At 35.4% G+C, this 15692-nt stretch overlaps 1 long non-coding RNA gene across 1 annotated transcript in view; it reads right to left on the reverse strand.

Moving 5' to 3' along the window:
- Positions 1–228: 228 nt before the first annotated feature.
- LOC150104878 (uncharacterized) overlaps positions 229–15692 on the reverse strand; it is a 205389-nt gene continuing 189925 nt past the window's right edge. The window contains exon 4 of the long non-coding RNA XR_016548554.1: positions 229–295. This is a non-coding gene — a long non-coding RNA (uncharacterized LOC150104878). The remainder of the gene's footprint in view (positions 296–15692) is intronic.

The following is a 15692-nucleotide window of genomic DNA, read 5'->3' on the forward strand; positions in this document are numbered from 1 at the left end:
ACATGAAATTCTGAAATTTCACTTTTCTAAAACGTAGCAAAAATGTTAATATTTTTATATTATTTCTTGTTTGGAATTAAAGCTATGAAGCCAATTTATTATGTTTGTTAATTTGTGTGTATATGTGTGGTTCTTCTGGGGGGATTTGTCTGTTTTGTCTGTAAAAGAAGTTGGAAGTTGTTGTTCATATACTGAACAAAATTATAAAAGAAACAAAAAATATTTCTTACCTGGATAACACCGAAATGTTTATACATACCGAGACATTATTCAGTCAAAACGCCATTACGTGTAACTATAATGAGGATAGAAAAAAAAAAAATGAAAATGACGAAGTACGGTAATAGTCGGAAAGTATTTTTTTAAAAAATGTAATAGAACAATACATGCAATTTTAAAGAAACTCATTTAAAAAAGTCAACAAATAGGCCAACAATTATCAACAGAATTGGCGACATTGCGGCTAAAATGAAAGGAATAAACATTCTTTCTTCAACTGAAGGCTGTCTCGCCAGTTTAAGTACAACAATTATCATTGAGATTTTATTTTTCCAGTTTGACTGCTCCGCTTTCTCTCACATGGAATATCGTGTGACATAGTTGGGATGAATTGTTACGAATTATCACCAACACGACTAAGCCCATGAAGAGTTAATATATTATGTCTGTCAACTGCGCCAGAAAGAGCCGGTTTGTCTTTTTACGGGAAAGAAAACTTCAGCTGTTAAGAGTGGGAGGATATACTTCTGACACAGAAAAGGGGAATTAAAAATGTTTATACAATCGGATGAGGAAATTAAAGAAATCACCTTTCGTTGAGTTTGCGAATTATTGCCATATCTTAGTATAGCAATAATTCTACGCCAGCACTGCAAAGTGAATCATCAAAATTAGATTAGAATTATCGTTAAGGAGAATCATTTGCTGGTGCTTTTTGAAAGCCTAATAACTTAATAATTAAACTTCTTATCACTTCACATGCATGCACACGCACACATACATACAGCATAAAAATCCAAAAGCACTTAGTATTAATATTAAAAATGACTTCAACAAATTCCAACAGAGATAATACAAGTCGCACAATAGTGGGTACCACAATAACTCACACGTTGAAACTACAGAAAGTATCTCACATCCACTACAAACAACTTTAAAAATTCTCAGCACTCTAGAACACTAAAACAAAAGACACAATCAAAAGATCAATAAACAATGAGTTTAAAATTTAAATGCACCCTAGAATAGATTTAAATCTTCTTACTGTCAAAAAAAAAAAAGAAAAAAAGTTGATTTGATGGCAGTAGGATATTATACCCTTTCTAATGACAATAACTGTTGGTATCTCTTTGGTCGAAAAGATCCTGATCCCGTCTAGGATGCGAAGAATCTTCATAAGGGCTTTTCAAGTGAAAATGAGTTAGCCTCTCTCATATAAAGGTGGTACGATTTTTTATTCTTTCCCTGTTTTCATTCTTCTGCAAACTAATTAGTTACTCATTCCTCAAAAGCGACAAACTGGCTAGTGAAAAATACGCAATTAACAGACATAATACATATGGCCTCATAGGCTTAGTTGTATCGGCTGTAATTCCAAATAACAATCTCCATTCTGCTAACCCAGTATTTCTCAAACTGCGATCAGAAGCAATATGTGAATTACAGAACTTTATTTTATTGCCTAACCTTTAGCTCATCCGCGGCACTAGTGCCGCGGGTAGGCAATTCGAGAGGCCTATTCCGGAGACCAAACATGCAGTCTTTTTTTAAGCATTTCGAGTTTGGTTTTAAATCGTTGACCAGTATATTCATTCCAGTCGGAAATTCTTCAACTCTATATTGTTCTTTTAAGAATCAAGTTCGCTTGGTTCAAGAAAGGTTGGACATACGAGGGTGGTCTGAAAAATTCTCGGCCTAACAATGATAATACGAATTTATAATTTCAAAATTATTTTTATTTTTTCAACATAATCTTCCTTAGGACTAATACATTTATTCCAGCGATGCTCCAGCGCTATTATCCCGTCCCTGTAGTGGTTCTGCGTAAGATCTACAAAATACCCCTCTACAGCCAATCACCTCTTGATTCGAAGAAAAACGCTGGAAGAGTTTCAGTTTTGGGAAGAGGTAGAAGTCAGAGTGAGCCAAATCTGGGGAATAGGGTTGATGTTGCAACAATTCGTAGTGCAGATCCCTTAATTTTCCCATTGCCAAAACACCTTTGTGGGCAGATACATTATCCTGATGAAAGGTGATTTTTTCTTCTGCAAACCGGGTCTTTTCTCACGAATTTTTTCGTCTAGTCTGGTTAAAAGATCGGAATAATATTCCCCGAATTTTATTTTACCCTTTTCAAGATAATTAATAAACAAAATGCCTTTAGCATCCCAAAACACCGATGCCATGACCTTTCCAGCTGATCGAACCGACTTTGTCTTCTTTGGCTTTGCATAACAATCTCTTCTGTCCACTGTTTTGACTGCTGTTTGGATTCTGGTGTGTAATGGTGAATCCAAGTCTCATCTATAGTAATAAATCGACGCACGAAATCAGGTTTATTCTTGTTAAAACTCTCTAAGCACTGTTCAGAGATTTTCATGCGAGTGAGTTTTTGATCTGCTGTGAGCAAGCGTGGCACCCAACTTGCGCAAAGCTTTTTCATTTGCAATTCTTCATGCAAAATATATTCTACACGTCCTTTTGAAATGCCTATAGTCTCAGAAATTTCACGCGCTTGGACTCGCCGGTTATCCAATACCATATCGTGCAGTTCATCAATGATTTCTGGTGTTGTTACATTTTTGGACGTCCTTCACGTGGATCACCTTCAAGGCTGGTACGGCCACGTTTAAAAATCGGCAGCCTATTTCTTAATTGGCGAAAACGAAAGAGAAGAGTGCCCATAAACGTTTATGAACCTCGAATGAATTTCTTTTGGCGTTAAACCTTCTTTTACAAAGAATTTTATAACTGCACGATACTCAATTTTATCAATTTGAAGGGATACAGACAACACTTTTGCTTCAGACAGCTGTATAAAACAAACTATTTGATAGAATGACTTACAATTTCACATGGATGCTTTGACACATGTACCAACTTAGAAAAAGAAATCTTGCCGAAAGTGTTGCCATCTGTGGCCGAGGCCGAGAACTTTTCAGACCACCCTCTTATATAGATATGCAAAACAACTTGTTGATGCATTGCTACTTTATAATGCTAAGCTTATTAAGCCTGACATGAGTCGTGAAATATATATTACTAAAAATTAATTCCTCCCTTCCTTAGCACAACGGTAAAAAGATATGGTAAGTAGTATAGGGATGTATGGGGGGAGGGGGAGATCCGCCAGATTATTTTAGGTGACCAGTGGTGCTTTCGATGCAAAGATAAGCAGGGCCATCCAGAATGCTATTGATATGAAGCCCTTACAGAATGACTTGAAAAGGCTAGAAGTGTGGACAATGGCTATCAGTTCAGTGTTAGTGAGTATAAAGTTATGCACTTTGGTGATGAGATTTCCAGCAGCGTATTATATTGAATGAATAGGATGTTTGGAGAAACTGTTGAGGCTAGGGATCTTGGATTTACAGTGGACAGGATATTGAAATTCAAAGGTCACATAGTAAAAATTGCAAATGTAACTCAGATGACAATTGCGATGCTGAAACAAATATAAAAATAAGGAAGTTAATATTCTTATTTACAAGGCAAACATACGAGCTTGAAACAACCTCATCTGGACTGATGTGTGCATATTGCATATTTGGTCTCCTGGGGAAAAGAGGTGTGAAGAGGATGCAAAAAAAAAATAGACAGATAATAAAGAAATTATGTAATGCAGATTATTAGGGGCACACACAGACACTGGTAAACAGGATAAAGAAGGGTAATATGATGCAGACTTATCAACTTCTGAAAGAGTGTTATAGGATACTGATTGACGGAATTTTTTGTTATATGAAAGGTGGAGAGAGGACGGACATCGGTGGAAGTTGAGTTTGCGTGCAGTTAAGAAAGGGGTGAGAACTAAAGTTTTCTCTCCAAGAGCGGTAAGTAGAATACGTTGCTTGTTGAAGTGGTGATTTTATCTAATGTGAATGAGTTTAAGAGAGAACATGACAGCTGATGTGATGTATGGCCTACCTCGACGAGTCCTTAACTCCCTGGAGGTCTATAATAATAATAATAGTTTTTAGTTCTGTATATTGTATGAATTTGTATAACATTCCATTCTTCCGAGAAAAAAAAAGTTAAATGGCTCGTTCTTTAGAGATAGTCATCTAATAGTATGTTTAACTACCGTTAGCTCTCAAAACACCCGCAATACGCCTGCATAAGGTTATTCTGCAGGTTGACATGATGAAAGCCTGCATTTCCACGCAATTTGCTTACATTGGATCCTGTCCTGGATCGAAATCCGATGTAAATGAGAGGGAGATGATTTCTTATATTAATCTATTTAGATAAAATCACTATCACGATTTAGAAACTATTCCTAGATGACATGGGCACTGCAACGGTCAGGTGACGTATCCATCACATGCAGGAGAAATGGCCAACATGAATGGGTATATTTGGTTGACAACAATGTCTGACTGGGTATTCCGTACCATTCAGCCTCTTTCTCTACTAGTGGCTGCGTATTGTAGTCACTATACTCGTCCTTCCGTCCACATAAAATAACAGCAACCAGAATTCCTCACTCTACGAAACCTTCGGGACATTATCCAGTGTACTGCATTTAGGTACACCCTTGCAGTCCCTGACTGCCATGAGTTTATCTAATCACAACAAATTCTTGCACAATCAAATTACCCTTGACAAAAGAAATAGTGCCAAATAGTCCTTAATCACTATAAAAAATCAAATAAAACTGTCCGAGGTAGAATCTCACATAGAATTTTAAGTCACTTTAACTACCGGAATGGAGAGACAGAGCCAAAGATAAGACTATAAACGCAGTGACAAGTGATAATTTTAGAACATAATCCGTATAACTAAAGCAAAATGATTCATTTGTAAGAGAAAAGCAAATACATATCTTCTTAAGTTTAAAGCATTGTAAGTATTAAGCCTATTTTTACTGCTAAATTAATCAGTGGCATACGATAGGTATTCCAGGGAGTGTGTTGTGGTAAGGCAATATCATTAAAAAGCATTAAATTGTACAAAACACTTTACTGTATTTATACATCAGTCTGATCTTCTTTCTGAGATGTAAACGCTACATCAATTTGGAAGAGACGAACGTGGTTTATAGTCTTTAATAATGGTTAAATTCTTTATTTTCGGTTTGAAAAAGAGTATTAAAATATACATAAACTATTTTAATACTGTTGCCCATTGTCGAGAAGGATAAAAAATAAATGTCAGTTTAACAACAACAAAACAAAAACACAATTACCTAACCAAAAACTACAAGGAATAAACAACTGCACTGCACTTCTAGGCTACAAGTAATCTACTGAGTAGAATTACAGTCACACTGTCAAATATCTTGATATTAATAAGATCATTACCATTTATTTCGAATAAATAACTGCTTAAAAATTATTTCTTCATGAATTTCCCGGATGTTCGACGCACACCTAGTATACTCTGAATATATGCCACTGATATCTGCACCATTTCTCATCATAATTAATAATAACTTAGAAATAGCTTAAAACAGTTTTTCTCTTTTATTTCAAGGTGAGTAATTATTTAACATTTAACACATTTAAAAAATTAACAGAAAATTTTCTATTTAAAAGTGTTTGACATATCATGGCCCATACTATATACATCATTGGTTGTGTTTTTTAGGATTTACTGCAGTTATTTGGAATTAATGCAGTAATTTTTAGAGTTAACTTTTTGTTGTTGTTGTTATTTGAGACCTGAACTCAGTGCAGCGCACACTTAAGAAAGATGGTACTTAAACAGTGAGCTCTCTCTCTTTCTCAGCCATTTAAAGTGTTCATAAAAAAAAAAAAAAAAAAAAAAGTGGTAGTACAGATTCAAAGTTCGAAGAGTAATATATAGATAGATAGATTTTTTTTCATATTCCTTCCATCCTCTTTTACCTTACGGTGTCGAGGATTTTCTATTCACTTAACCTCTACCGTGTCGAGGATAAGGTGGTTAGCCCTATGTCCCACGTCTGTAGATGAATGTGTTTACGGGGCGAAAAACTCGAGTATCCGGGTTAAAAAAAAAAAACCTTACCTCCGTATGAGACCGGCTAATTCACCTTTAGTCGAAAGAGACCACATGAAGGTTCCTCACGTCACTGACGGGAATCGAACCCAGGTCTTTCCGACCAAAGGGTTTTCTATGCCAGAAGGTCTTCAAAGCGTGGTCCGCCGACCATTTTGAAAAAAATAACTACTTAACATTCAAACGCGATTAAATAAAAAATAATTTCAATGAAGCCCGCGGGCCACTAAGCCATACTGCGGTATTTAGAATTGTAAGATGCTTTCCAGATTCACAAGGAACGCTGTGCATTTGATACTTTACATAAAATCCTATAAAAATAAATATTAAATAGATATCCTCCTTCAGCCATCTACCAGCGCCAAGCGGTACTTAAGTACTAGTACTAATGTCGCAAGTAGATGGCTAAAGCAGTAGTTCGTTCGAGTTAGGAAGGCACTGATATCTAGTGCCTTCCAGATACATCTCGAAGGTTCTCGATACTTCGTTATTTTCATATAAATACAAGATGATCTCATTCACAGTCAGTCAGTTGTGAAGAGTGTGATATTCGTGAATAAGCGCACACAGGTTCGGCGTGTCAGCCATAGTCTATTGTGGTTTTTATATTGCAAGACTTTTTTCATTAGTGTGAGACATATTCAGTGGATAATAACCGTTACACAGCCATTTTAGATCATTTTTTGGGTAGGTACACCTTCCATCACTATGGCGTCTACAAGTAAAAAGCGTAAAGCAAGTGATTCTTGGGTTTTTAATGAAATGTGGACCAATTCGTGCTTTTTTGTGCCGATCGACGATAAGCCAGTGTGTTTAATTTGTCGTGAGTCAGTATCAAAAGAATACAATATAAAACGACACTATGAGAAAAATCATGCATCCAATTTCGATCACCTTCAAGGGCGGCTTCGTGTGAACAAAGTGAACCGTCTCCAAATTGATTTAAAATGCCAGCAGGGTACGTTTAAATGGCAGAGGGAAGACAGCGAAGCGTGCGTCAAAGTAAGTTATGTAATAGCTGAAAAAATTGCTAAAAAATCAAAAGCTTTTTGGAAGGCGAGTTTGTAAAAGAGTGTCTCATCGTTGCTGGGGATATTCTGTGCCCAAATAATAAAGTGTTTAAAAAACCGAGTTTGTTTGCGGTAACTGTAACACGACGTGTCGAAGAACTTGCCAATGACATTGAAGGAACTTTAAAAAACGGTCTTCCGAATTTACGTCATATGTACTTTCTTTAGATGAGAGCACAGATGTGAAGGATACACTATCTTTGTTCGTGGCATTGATCAACAATTCAATGTGACAGAAGAACTGCTAGCGCTCGTACCTATGAAGGGAACGACGAAAGGCACTGTTATTCTTGAAGCCGCCAAGAAAACGCTCCAGCGTTTCGACTTCAGCTTAACCAACCTCGAGGGTGTGATAACTGATGATGCCCCTGCTATGATGGGAAAGAAAGAAGGGTTTGTTGCGCTGCTACGGAAAGAACCGGAACTAGAAGGAAAAGATTTCGTCCATTACCACTGTTTAATCCACGGAAGAGGAATTTGTGCGTGAAAACCATTGGATTTGAGAAGCCATGAAAGTTATTGTGACTGTTGTCAACATTGTTAGGGCAAGAGGATTGAATCATCGTCAATTCCAAGAGTTTTTGACCCAAGAGTGCGAAGCAGATCACGGCGATGTGGTTTATTATAGTGATGTGCATTGGTTGAGCAGAGGGAAGGTTTTTAAAAGTGTCTTCGACTTAAGGAGCGAAATACAGCAGTTCGTGCAACCAAGGGGAAGCCGATTGCGGAATTCAACGATCCGAAGTGGATGACAGACTTTGCCTTTGTGACCGACATCTTGTTGCATATGAATGACCTAAATCCGCGGCTACAATCCAAAGATCAATTGGTGCACACTCTGTTTGATCACATCAAAGCTTTTGGGGCCAAGCTCAACCTTTGGGAGGCGTAAAAAAGCACTTCATTCATTTTCAGCTTCTCGTTGGGTCCAACTGTTCGTCTCTTGATGAAAACGCTACAAAATTCGCCGTGTTGAGAAGTGTGTTCGAAGAGAGAGATTTAGTAATTTTTGTAGCCAACAGTCTTCTTTAGATTTATTTTTAATGCCATTCAGTGTCAATGCTGCCGAAATGCCAGGATCAGTACATCTCGAGAATACTCTGCGTATAGCGACTTCCAACAGTGATATACCAGCATCGACAAGCTGGTCAAGGAAAAACATTGCCAAGTTGCCCATTGACATTGTAAAAATGAATGTTTTCTTCATTAAATTATCTTTTTTCAAGTACTGATTGTATTTTCTTATCATGAACCCGACTCCTACCCACGCTCTTAAAACTGAGTTTGTTTATTTTTATAGGAATTTAAAAGTATCAAATGCACAGCATTTGATACTTTTATTTGTGCATTTGATACTTTTCGTATCAAATGCACAGCATTTGATACGAAAAGTAAAGTATCAAATGCACAGCATTCCTTGTGAATTTGGAAAGCATCTTACAATTCTAAATACCGCTGTATAGCTTAGTAGCCCGCGGGCTTCACTGAAATTTTTAATGCAGACCGCATTGGCTGAAAGGTTGAAGACCCCTGCTCTATACTGACTGAGCTATGGAGAATTACATTCCCGTTGAATATCCACGATCTTTTCCAATATAAAGTAAATTATTGAAACCCACTTGTCAAATCAAATTCTAATGTCCGTAACAGTGATTCTATAAATCGAGTACAAAATCCATTCACTTTACGAAATCATACTGGATTATTCATTGATAAGCTGAGTCACAATGCCTTTTCTCAAATTTCACCTCCCCCTCCCCCGTACAAAATTTCTTACTATGTACACCTTTCCATGAAAGAAAGAAAGAAAAAAAAAAAGCTACCACGTGTCATTTAGTATTTGCAATATAAAATGATGCTGATATGATACTACATTGTCTTCACATACCACAATTAAAGCAAAATTAAATTTTATAAAATAAATCTTACTTATAATTAATGAATTAAGAGTCAAAAATAAAAAAAAAATTCATTCTAAATTTCCGCATGCCGAGTACTTCATAAAAAGCGACAGAAAAAAACAGAGCATAAACGGTTCGAAACGAGCTATCAAGTATGGTAGTGCTAATATAATACAACCTATACTGCGACTATTGTTAAAATATTACTTAATCAAATGATTTGCATCAATCAATTGCGATGATCAGAATAAAACTATTGATAACCATCTTGTAAATTACAAGCGTTGAAAATAATTTAAAAAATTCCGTGTGACTAAAATTAACTGCAAAAATTCATTACTGAAACGTTTTTAAGGCTTTTAGAGACTTCCGCGCCATATCTTCATTAGCCTGAGAGATAATTCCCTGCCGGCCTCTTCTTTATTTCTATCTCTCGAGCATCCATTATAACACAAGAGAATGCAAAAAATCATAATTTCCCTTTGAGGTCAAAGGGCATGCGTGGCAAGGGCAGGGTACCTTCCCCGATGTAATCGTTAACCTATTCATCATGGCAGTAGGCTACTGGACGTGACTGATGGATACAAGGGAGAGTCATCTCTGGTCACGACATCCGCCTCCTTATGGTTCGGTCCGCCAATATTATTAAGTATCCGTCTGTATGACTTATGGGATTTAAAAGGGTTGTTGCTGAAGGGCCGGGAAGGGTTGGAAAGGATGGGAAAGTTCATTGACCATCATACTCTACAATCACTGCAAAGTTCCAATATGAAATGAATTTTAATGTCATAGACAGTCCCTTTCACGGTGATTTAAAAGGTTAGTTTTTAGCAAATGCATTAAAAGAGAACTGACGCAGTCCATTTCAGAAAAATCTACAACCGGTACGACTGTTGATTCTAGTGATTTCCAAATGGAGGTACGAGTTTATTTGGTTATTCCAATTTCTGAAACCACTTCCTAGTGAAAAGAGGAGAGAAAATGTGCAAAGTTACTACAGCGAACAACTTTGTGCAGTAAGTAGTATAGGAGTTACCTAAAAATCTTCTCATTTTATCATTTAACTGTGAATGGAAAACATTTTCGTTTGTTAGAAGGAGAGTTTTAAATGGGCTTTGAATGGATTTACATAAGTCAAAAGGATCAAATGACATATCATACCTAACGATAGAACTATTTCATGATGGTCTTCGCTTTCTCTCAAATCTTTTCATTGCTATTGTTTTCATAAATTATTTCTGCACTTTTATTCTTACTTGCGTCACTTTTTCTTCCTTGAGGTCAAAGAATTCGCATAAACCTTAAAATAAGTCCAAAATATAGTCAGATTGGCTGATCAAACTGACGCTTGGTCTGAATCTAGCTCTCCGACTGCTCAAGTGCGCGTGAATATTTATCTGCGAGGATTATGGTGACTTCTTTTATGCAAGAATCTCCAAGATAAGACAATTGCAACCATTATATTTTATTAAGGAATTAATAAGGATATTAATTGAAAATGAATAACACCATACTCGTTGTGCAACCTATGGATGGTCAGTAAAATATGATTCGGATGTAGTCTACTGCGGATTTTAACCTGGCACTTGAGAAATTGGTAAATCCATCAAAGTCATTGAGTGTGCATCCATTCAAATGCCCACAGCCATGAAATTAACTATCTAACTTATCCCGATGAGTTTTAAGATATGCATCAGCCAATTGCTGTTCTAATTTCCATCGCATAGTCGATATACATATTGCGAGTAAACTTTTTCTAGTTAAAAAAAAAAAAAAAAAAACGGAAGAAATTTATACGAGAAATAGGACAACAGATGTTGATCACTGTTTATTGCGAATTAGTATATCATCTGCGGAATTCTTTAAAAAAATTAATAACGTCCAGAATTTATATAATCCAATGATGTGAGTGTACTTTATGTTAATGGTAGTAAATAGTTACTATAAACTGTAACTTCAAAACTTTTTAATAAATGAATCTAATTATATGTTTTTTATCTTTGATATCTGTGTGCTATTCTTTGATATTCCCTCCTTTCCTCCTGAATGTGAATGACACAGTTCCCGATTTCTTTTCGTTTGAAATTTGGACCAAATCACTTTTTGAGTTGAACTACGTTTCCTCTCCCTAATGCCCAAAAAGACGCCATGAATACAGTTTAGTATGCAGATTCACATAGACACTATTATATGTCCTTGAAGGCTTTGTAGTTAGTGTTCATTCAATCCGTATGCTTTCCACTCCCCCTTCCTAAAGTGAGAAATACAGTGGTATCTCGCTAATCCGAACCTCTTTAGTCCGAACCCTCCAGTAATCCGAACTGTTGTTTGAAAGGGAATAAAAAGTTATTACGTATTTATTTTGTGTACTATTATTTTTATTTAATTATTATTTTAACTATTATTATTTATTTTATTATTATTACAATGCAGTATAACTAAGGTGATACACAAAAAAGAGGAAATTCAAAACGTGCATAATTTGGTTAAAAATATAAATTCACATGTCGAATCACAAACAGATGTTACGGAATGGATTACAGGTAGAACCGAAAGTGGATGCTGAAATTATAAATATTGACGCTACATAATGAATTAGAAGATGATGATGATGACGATAAAGAACTAGAAGAAAAAAAAGTAAAACATGAAGAGGCAGTTGACAGTTTTAATGTATAGAATGGGCTAAGCACCATTCCACAAAATTTTATTTCTAATACAGCTCTGAGAAGAAGCATTCAAAAAAAGTTTAGCTTCCAAGAAGCAAAAGAAAATCAGTACTTTTTTACAAAGAAATAAAAAAAAAATTGTGTGTTATTTTGAGAAACTTTTTTTGTGTGTGTTGTGTACAAGAAAGTGATATTTTTTACGCAAATTAAGTTATGTACTGAGCTATGCAATGTTATTAAATCAGAATCCTCAACAATACAGGTACATACAAACTAAATGTTTTACTAAAATAAATTTGTGTACTGTATTATTTTTTAAGTTTTACAATTACAGTATAGTAGCTTTTTTTTTCTATCAGTTACTTCATTTATTTACAGAATTAAATTGATGTACCATTAGAATCTGATTATTTTTATCTTAAACGCTAGTTATTATTGTCTCTTGGAGAAAAATTCGCTAATCTGAAAGAGCATGCTTTTATTAGTTCGAATTAGTGAGATACCAGTGTACAATAAAATATAATAGCTTAAAAGCCTCAGGTAGTAATGAACGTAGTAATGCAATCCCTTAAGAGACATCACATCATACTGAGATTTGTTAACCAACGAACACAGTCTGCAAAGCTTTCTCTAAGCACTTGCAATTCTTTAATAGATACAATGTGCTTCCCAGTTCTCTTCTCTAACATTTCTGGAAATGGGAAGTGGAAAGAGCAATCATAGTCCTGAAAGAAAGAGTTAAGGAAAATATCTTCGTTGCCATGTTCTATCCTTGGTGAGAAATGAATACCAGAAAACCCTATTGTAAAAGAACTCAACACAGACTTATCGGATGCTCGTGTTATTTAAGAAGGATTCTTGGAAACACTGTTACCGCTTCTCTCCCCACCCCGCAAAAAAATATTAAAAGTTGTCCACTTAAGCTTTACAAAAAAAAGCAGGTTAATCCAGGAAGAAGTTCCTTCTAATTGATCATTTGGTCAAATGTGCTTGCCAAAGTCATTAGAAATTCTAGCAACCGGAATATCCCTCATCCCCTCTATTTCACTGTCAATTCTTCTCGATCAAATTACTAGACATTAAATTTATAAAATATTCAGGTATATTTTTAACTTCGAATTTGACAAATAAGGATTTCTGCTTATTATCACCAATGAATCTATCGATGGAACGTATTTAAACAATAGCATTAAAAAATAGGTTATAGTTTGAATTTTCTTGACTACTGGGGTACTTTTAAATATCCCAAAGATAACATCAAATTTGCAGCATAAAAAAAATAGATAAAAAACGAATTTTAGAAGTTCGTATAATTTCGGTCTCAGTTCTGATTTCATCAATAACAAAACAGCAATAATTGGCAGAAATAACAATTTATAATAAATGAATTTAAAAAAAAAATGAAAACATTCCATTAACAGCGAAATAGTTTATCGAAATACTGCATTAAGGAAATACAAGACGCTAATTTGAAAGCAGAAAATAAGATATGCAAATAAGCCAGAGATACAAACAACGCGGATGCTATGAAAAAATAATAAGTACCAGATAACAACAAATAAGAAAATCCGAAAGAAAGAATAATAAACATCATTTAAAGAAGGAAGGTAAATTGTAACGAGCATTGACAACGCGAGGCAAGGATAACACCGAAAAATTTACATTTTAATAAACACTTCACAAAACTGTTTCCTTCTACAGCAGACTCAATTAGATAAACCAGAGTTTCATGTAACCCACTTACAGTGCTTGGACTTTTTTTGTAAGATGCACAAATTGAGAAGAAAAGTAGGTTTCTTTGATAATGGTCTTCCTTTATGTGTGTCTGAACAAGATGAGTTGATCACTTTTTTACTCGTATCCTCAACTCGTTGTGATAAATTATTCAGTCGTGAAAACAATTATCAATTGTTACATATGGAAAGGAAAATTTAAGAAGAAGACAGGAAAAAGAGAACGACAGACAGGAAAAAAGAAAATCGGTGCGAAAAGGACCCAAGAAGGAAATTACTGGGAGATGAAGGAAACAAGTGTCAGCTACAAAAAGAAACATAAGGAAAACTATAATGGCTATGGACAGATAACTAGAATCGAGAAAAAAAAAGAAAAAAGCATAATGTATTTGGGAAAGGTGATACTTCACTTCTACAACAAAAAGTCTTTTACAACAAAATATAATTTTGTATTCAAGAGGTTATTCTGCTGAACAGGGCAGCATCCATTCACTTAAGAATCGAGTCACGAACCTAGCGAATGCTAGAAACTATACCATCGTATTCTAATTCAGTAATATGAAGTGGGAATAATGAAATGTTTTCGAAGGGCAATATAAACACGTTTCATTCATAATAGCTTATTTAAATATTTAACAACTGATTCGTTTTGTGTAATTGTAATTTTTTCTATATTTAGTTTGTCCAGTGCCTGAGTAGCATCACGGTTACTTACCGACATGACACCAGGTCTGCTGAAGAAAGACAGGTGAGATGATCTCGCCTACTTTTCCTGTTTTTTTCAGCCGATTTCGCGCGCGCGCACACACACACACACACACACACACACACACACACACACACACACACACACACACACACACACACACACACACACACACAGAGCTTATCTTCTTATGTAAGACCACCTCTCCGCTTACTGGAGGCCTGAAATGGCTCGAAAAAGTTCCATGTTTGGTCTCTAGACCAGGGTTCGGGTTATGTAAAAATAAATAAAAATGTAAATGATATATAAAATTAATAAAAACAAAAAATATTCTTAGCCCATCTACAGTACTAATGTACTATAGGTCCACAACCCATGAAAATAAGTAAATAATTAGACGCATGCCAAGACAAAATGGATTGGACTGTGGCAGTAATAAAAAGTGGATACTGGTTGCCCTGATTTCCAAAACAACAACAAAAAAATAAGGACTAAGAGACTGCTGATTATTTGGAAATGCAAAGGTGTTTGAGGACTTATTTCTTTATTATAAAAAATTTGTTTTAATTCAGATCATGAAAATGCGTTTCAAACTGACTTGTCGTGACGTACGGATAAACTAAACAAGAAGTTATCAGGTTAAAAACGTGGTGTTGCGTATTGCTGTTCCAGTTTGTTACTACTAATTACTCGCAGTTATCAAACCTTTAACATACAGGATAAATTGTATTATGTTATTAGTAAATGGTTAGTCTTGGAATTTTCAGTCTGCAAACATCGTAGTTTAAGTGCCAATTACTTGAATTCTGCTTAAATTACTTCGCTTAGACTTCAGCTTGGAAAAACAGCAAAAAACCGACGGAGAGTTTTTTGAACTTACTTAACAATTCTCTCAAAGTACTAGTAATCGTAGCAGCTATTTTGGAATCTACTGAAGATATTCCTCTTTATATGCTTTCCAAAAACTGCTCATTTTTAAACAATAGTATATTTAACTGGGGATCACGAATAATTTCACTCAAATCGAACTTCGACCTCAGCTGGTATATCGCTGGGGCTGACAGAAAGAAAAAAAACAAAACTCCTTTTGTTATGCATATAATTTAAGTATTCAGTCCCACCATCTCTTTGAACGGTCCGTGAATACCGACAAAGTCCCGCCTCTTATTACCAGCAACAATCAGTACAAGTAAGGTTAGGACATGAGAATGCACGCAATAAATGGAAAAGTGCTCGATGTTGGGAAAGCTAAAGCTCACCAAACAACCTTACCCTGTAGCCAAAGAACCTTCTTATCTGCTGGTCATTTATATTTCTTTGGCGTTACCATGTTGATGGGAGGCGGTTTTAATATACAAATAAAGACCACCCACAAGGAAGGCACAGAGAAAAATTGCATCTCTCCACCATTG

Source organism: Typopeltis vanoorti, chromosome 7, assembly GCF_054136105.1.
Source record: "Typopeltis vanoorti isolate ZY-2024b chromosome 7, IOZ_Tvanoo_1.0, whole genome shotgun sequence".
Lineage (NCBI taxonomy): Eukaryota > Metazoa > Arthropoda > Arachnida > Uropygi > Thelyphonidae > Typopeltis > Typopeltis vanoorti.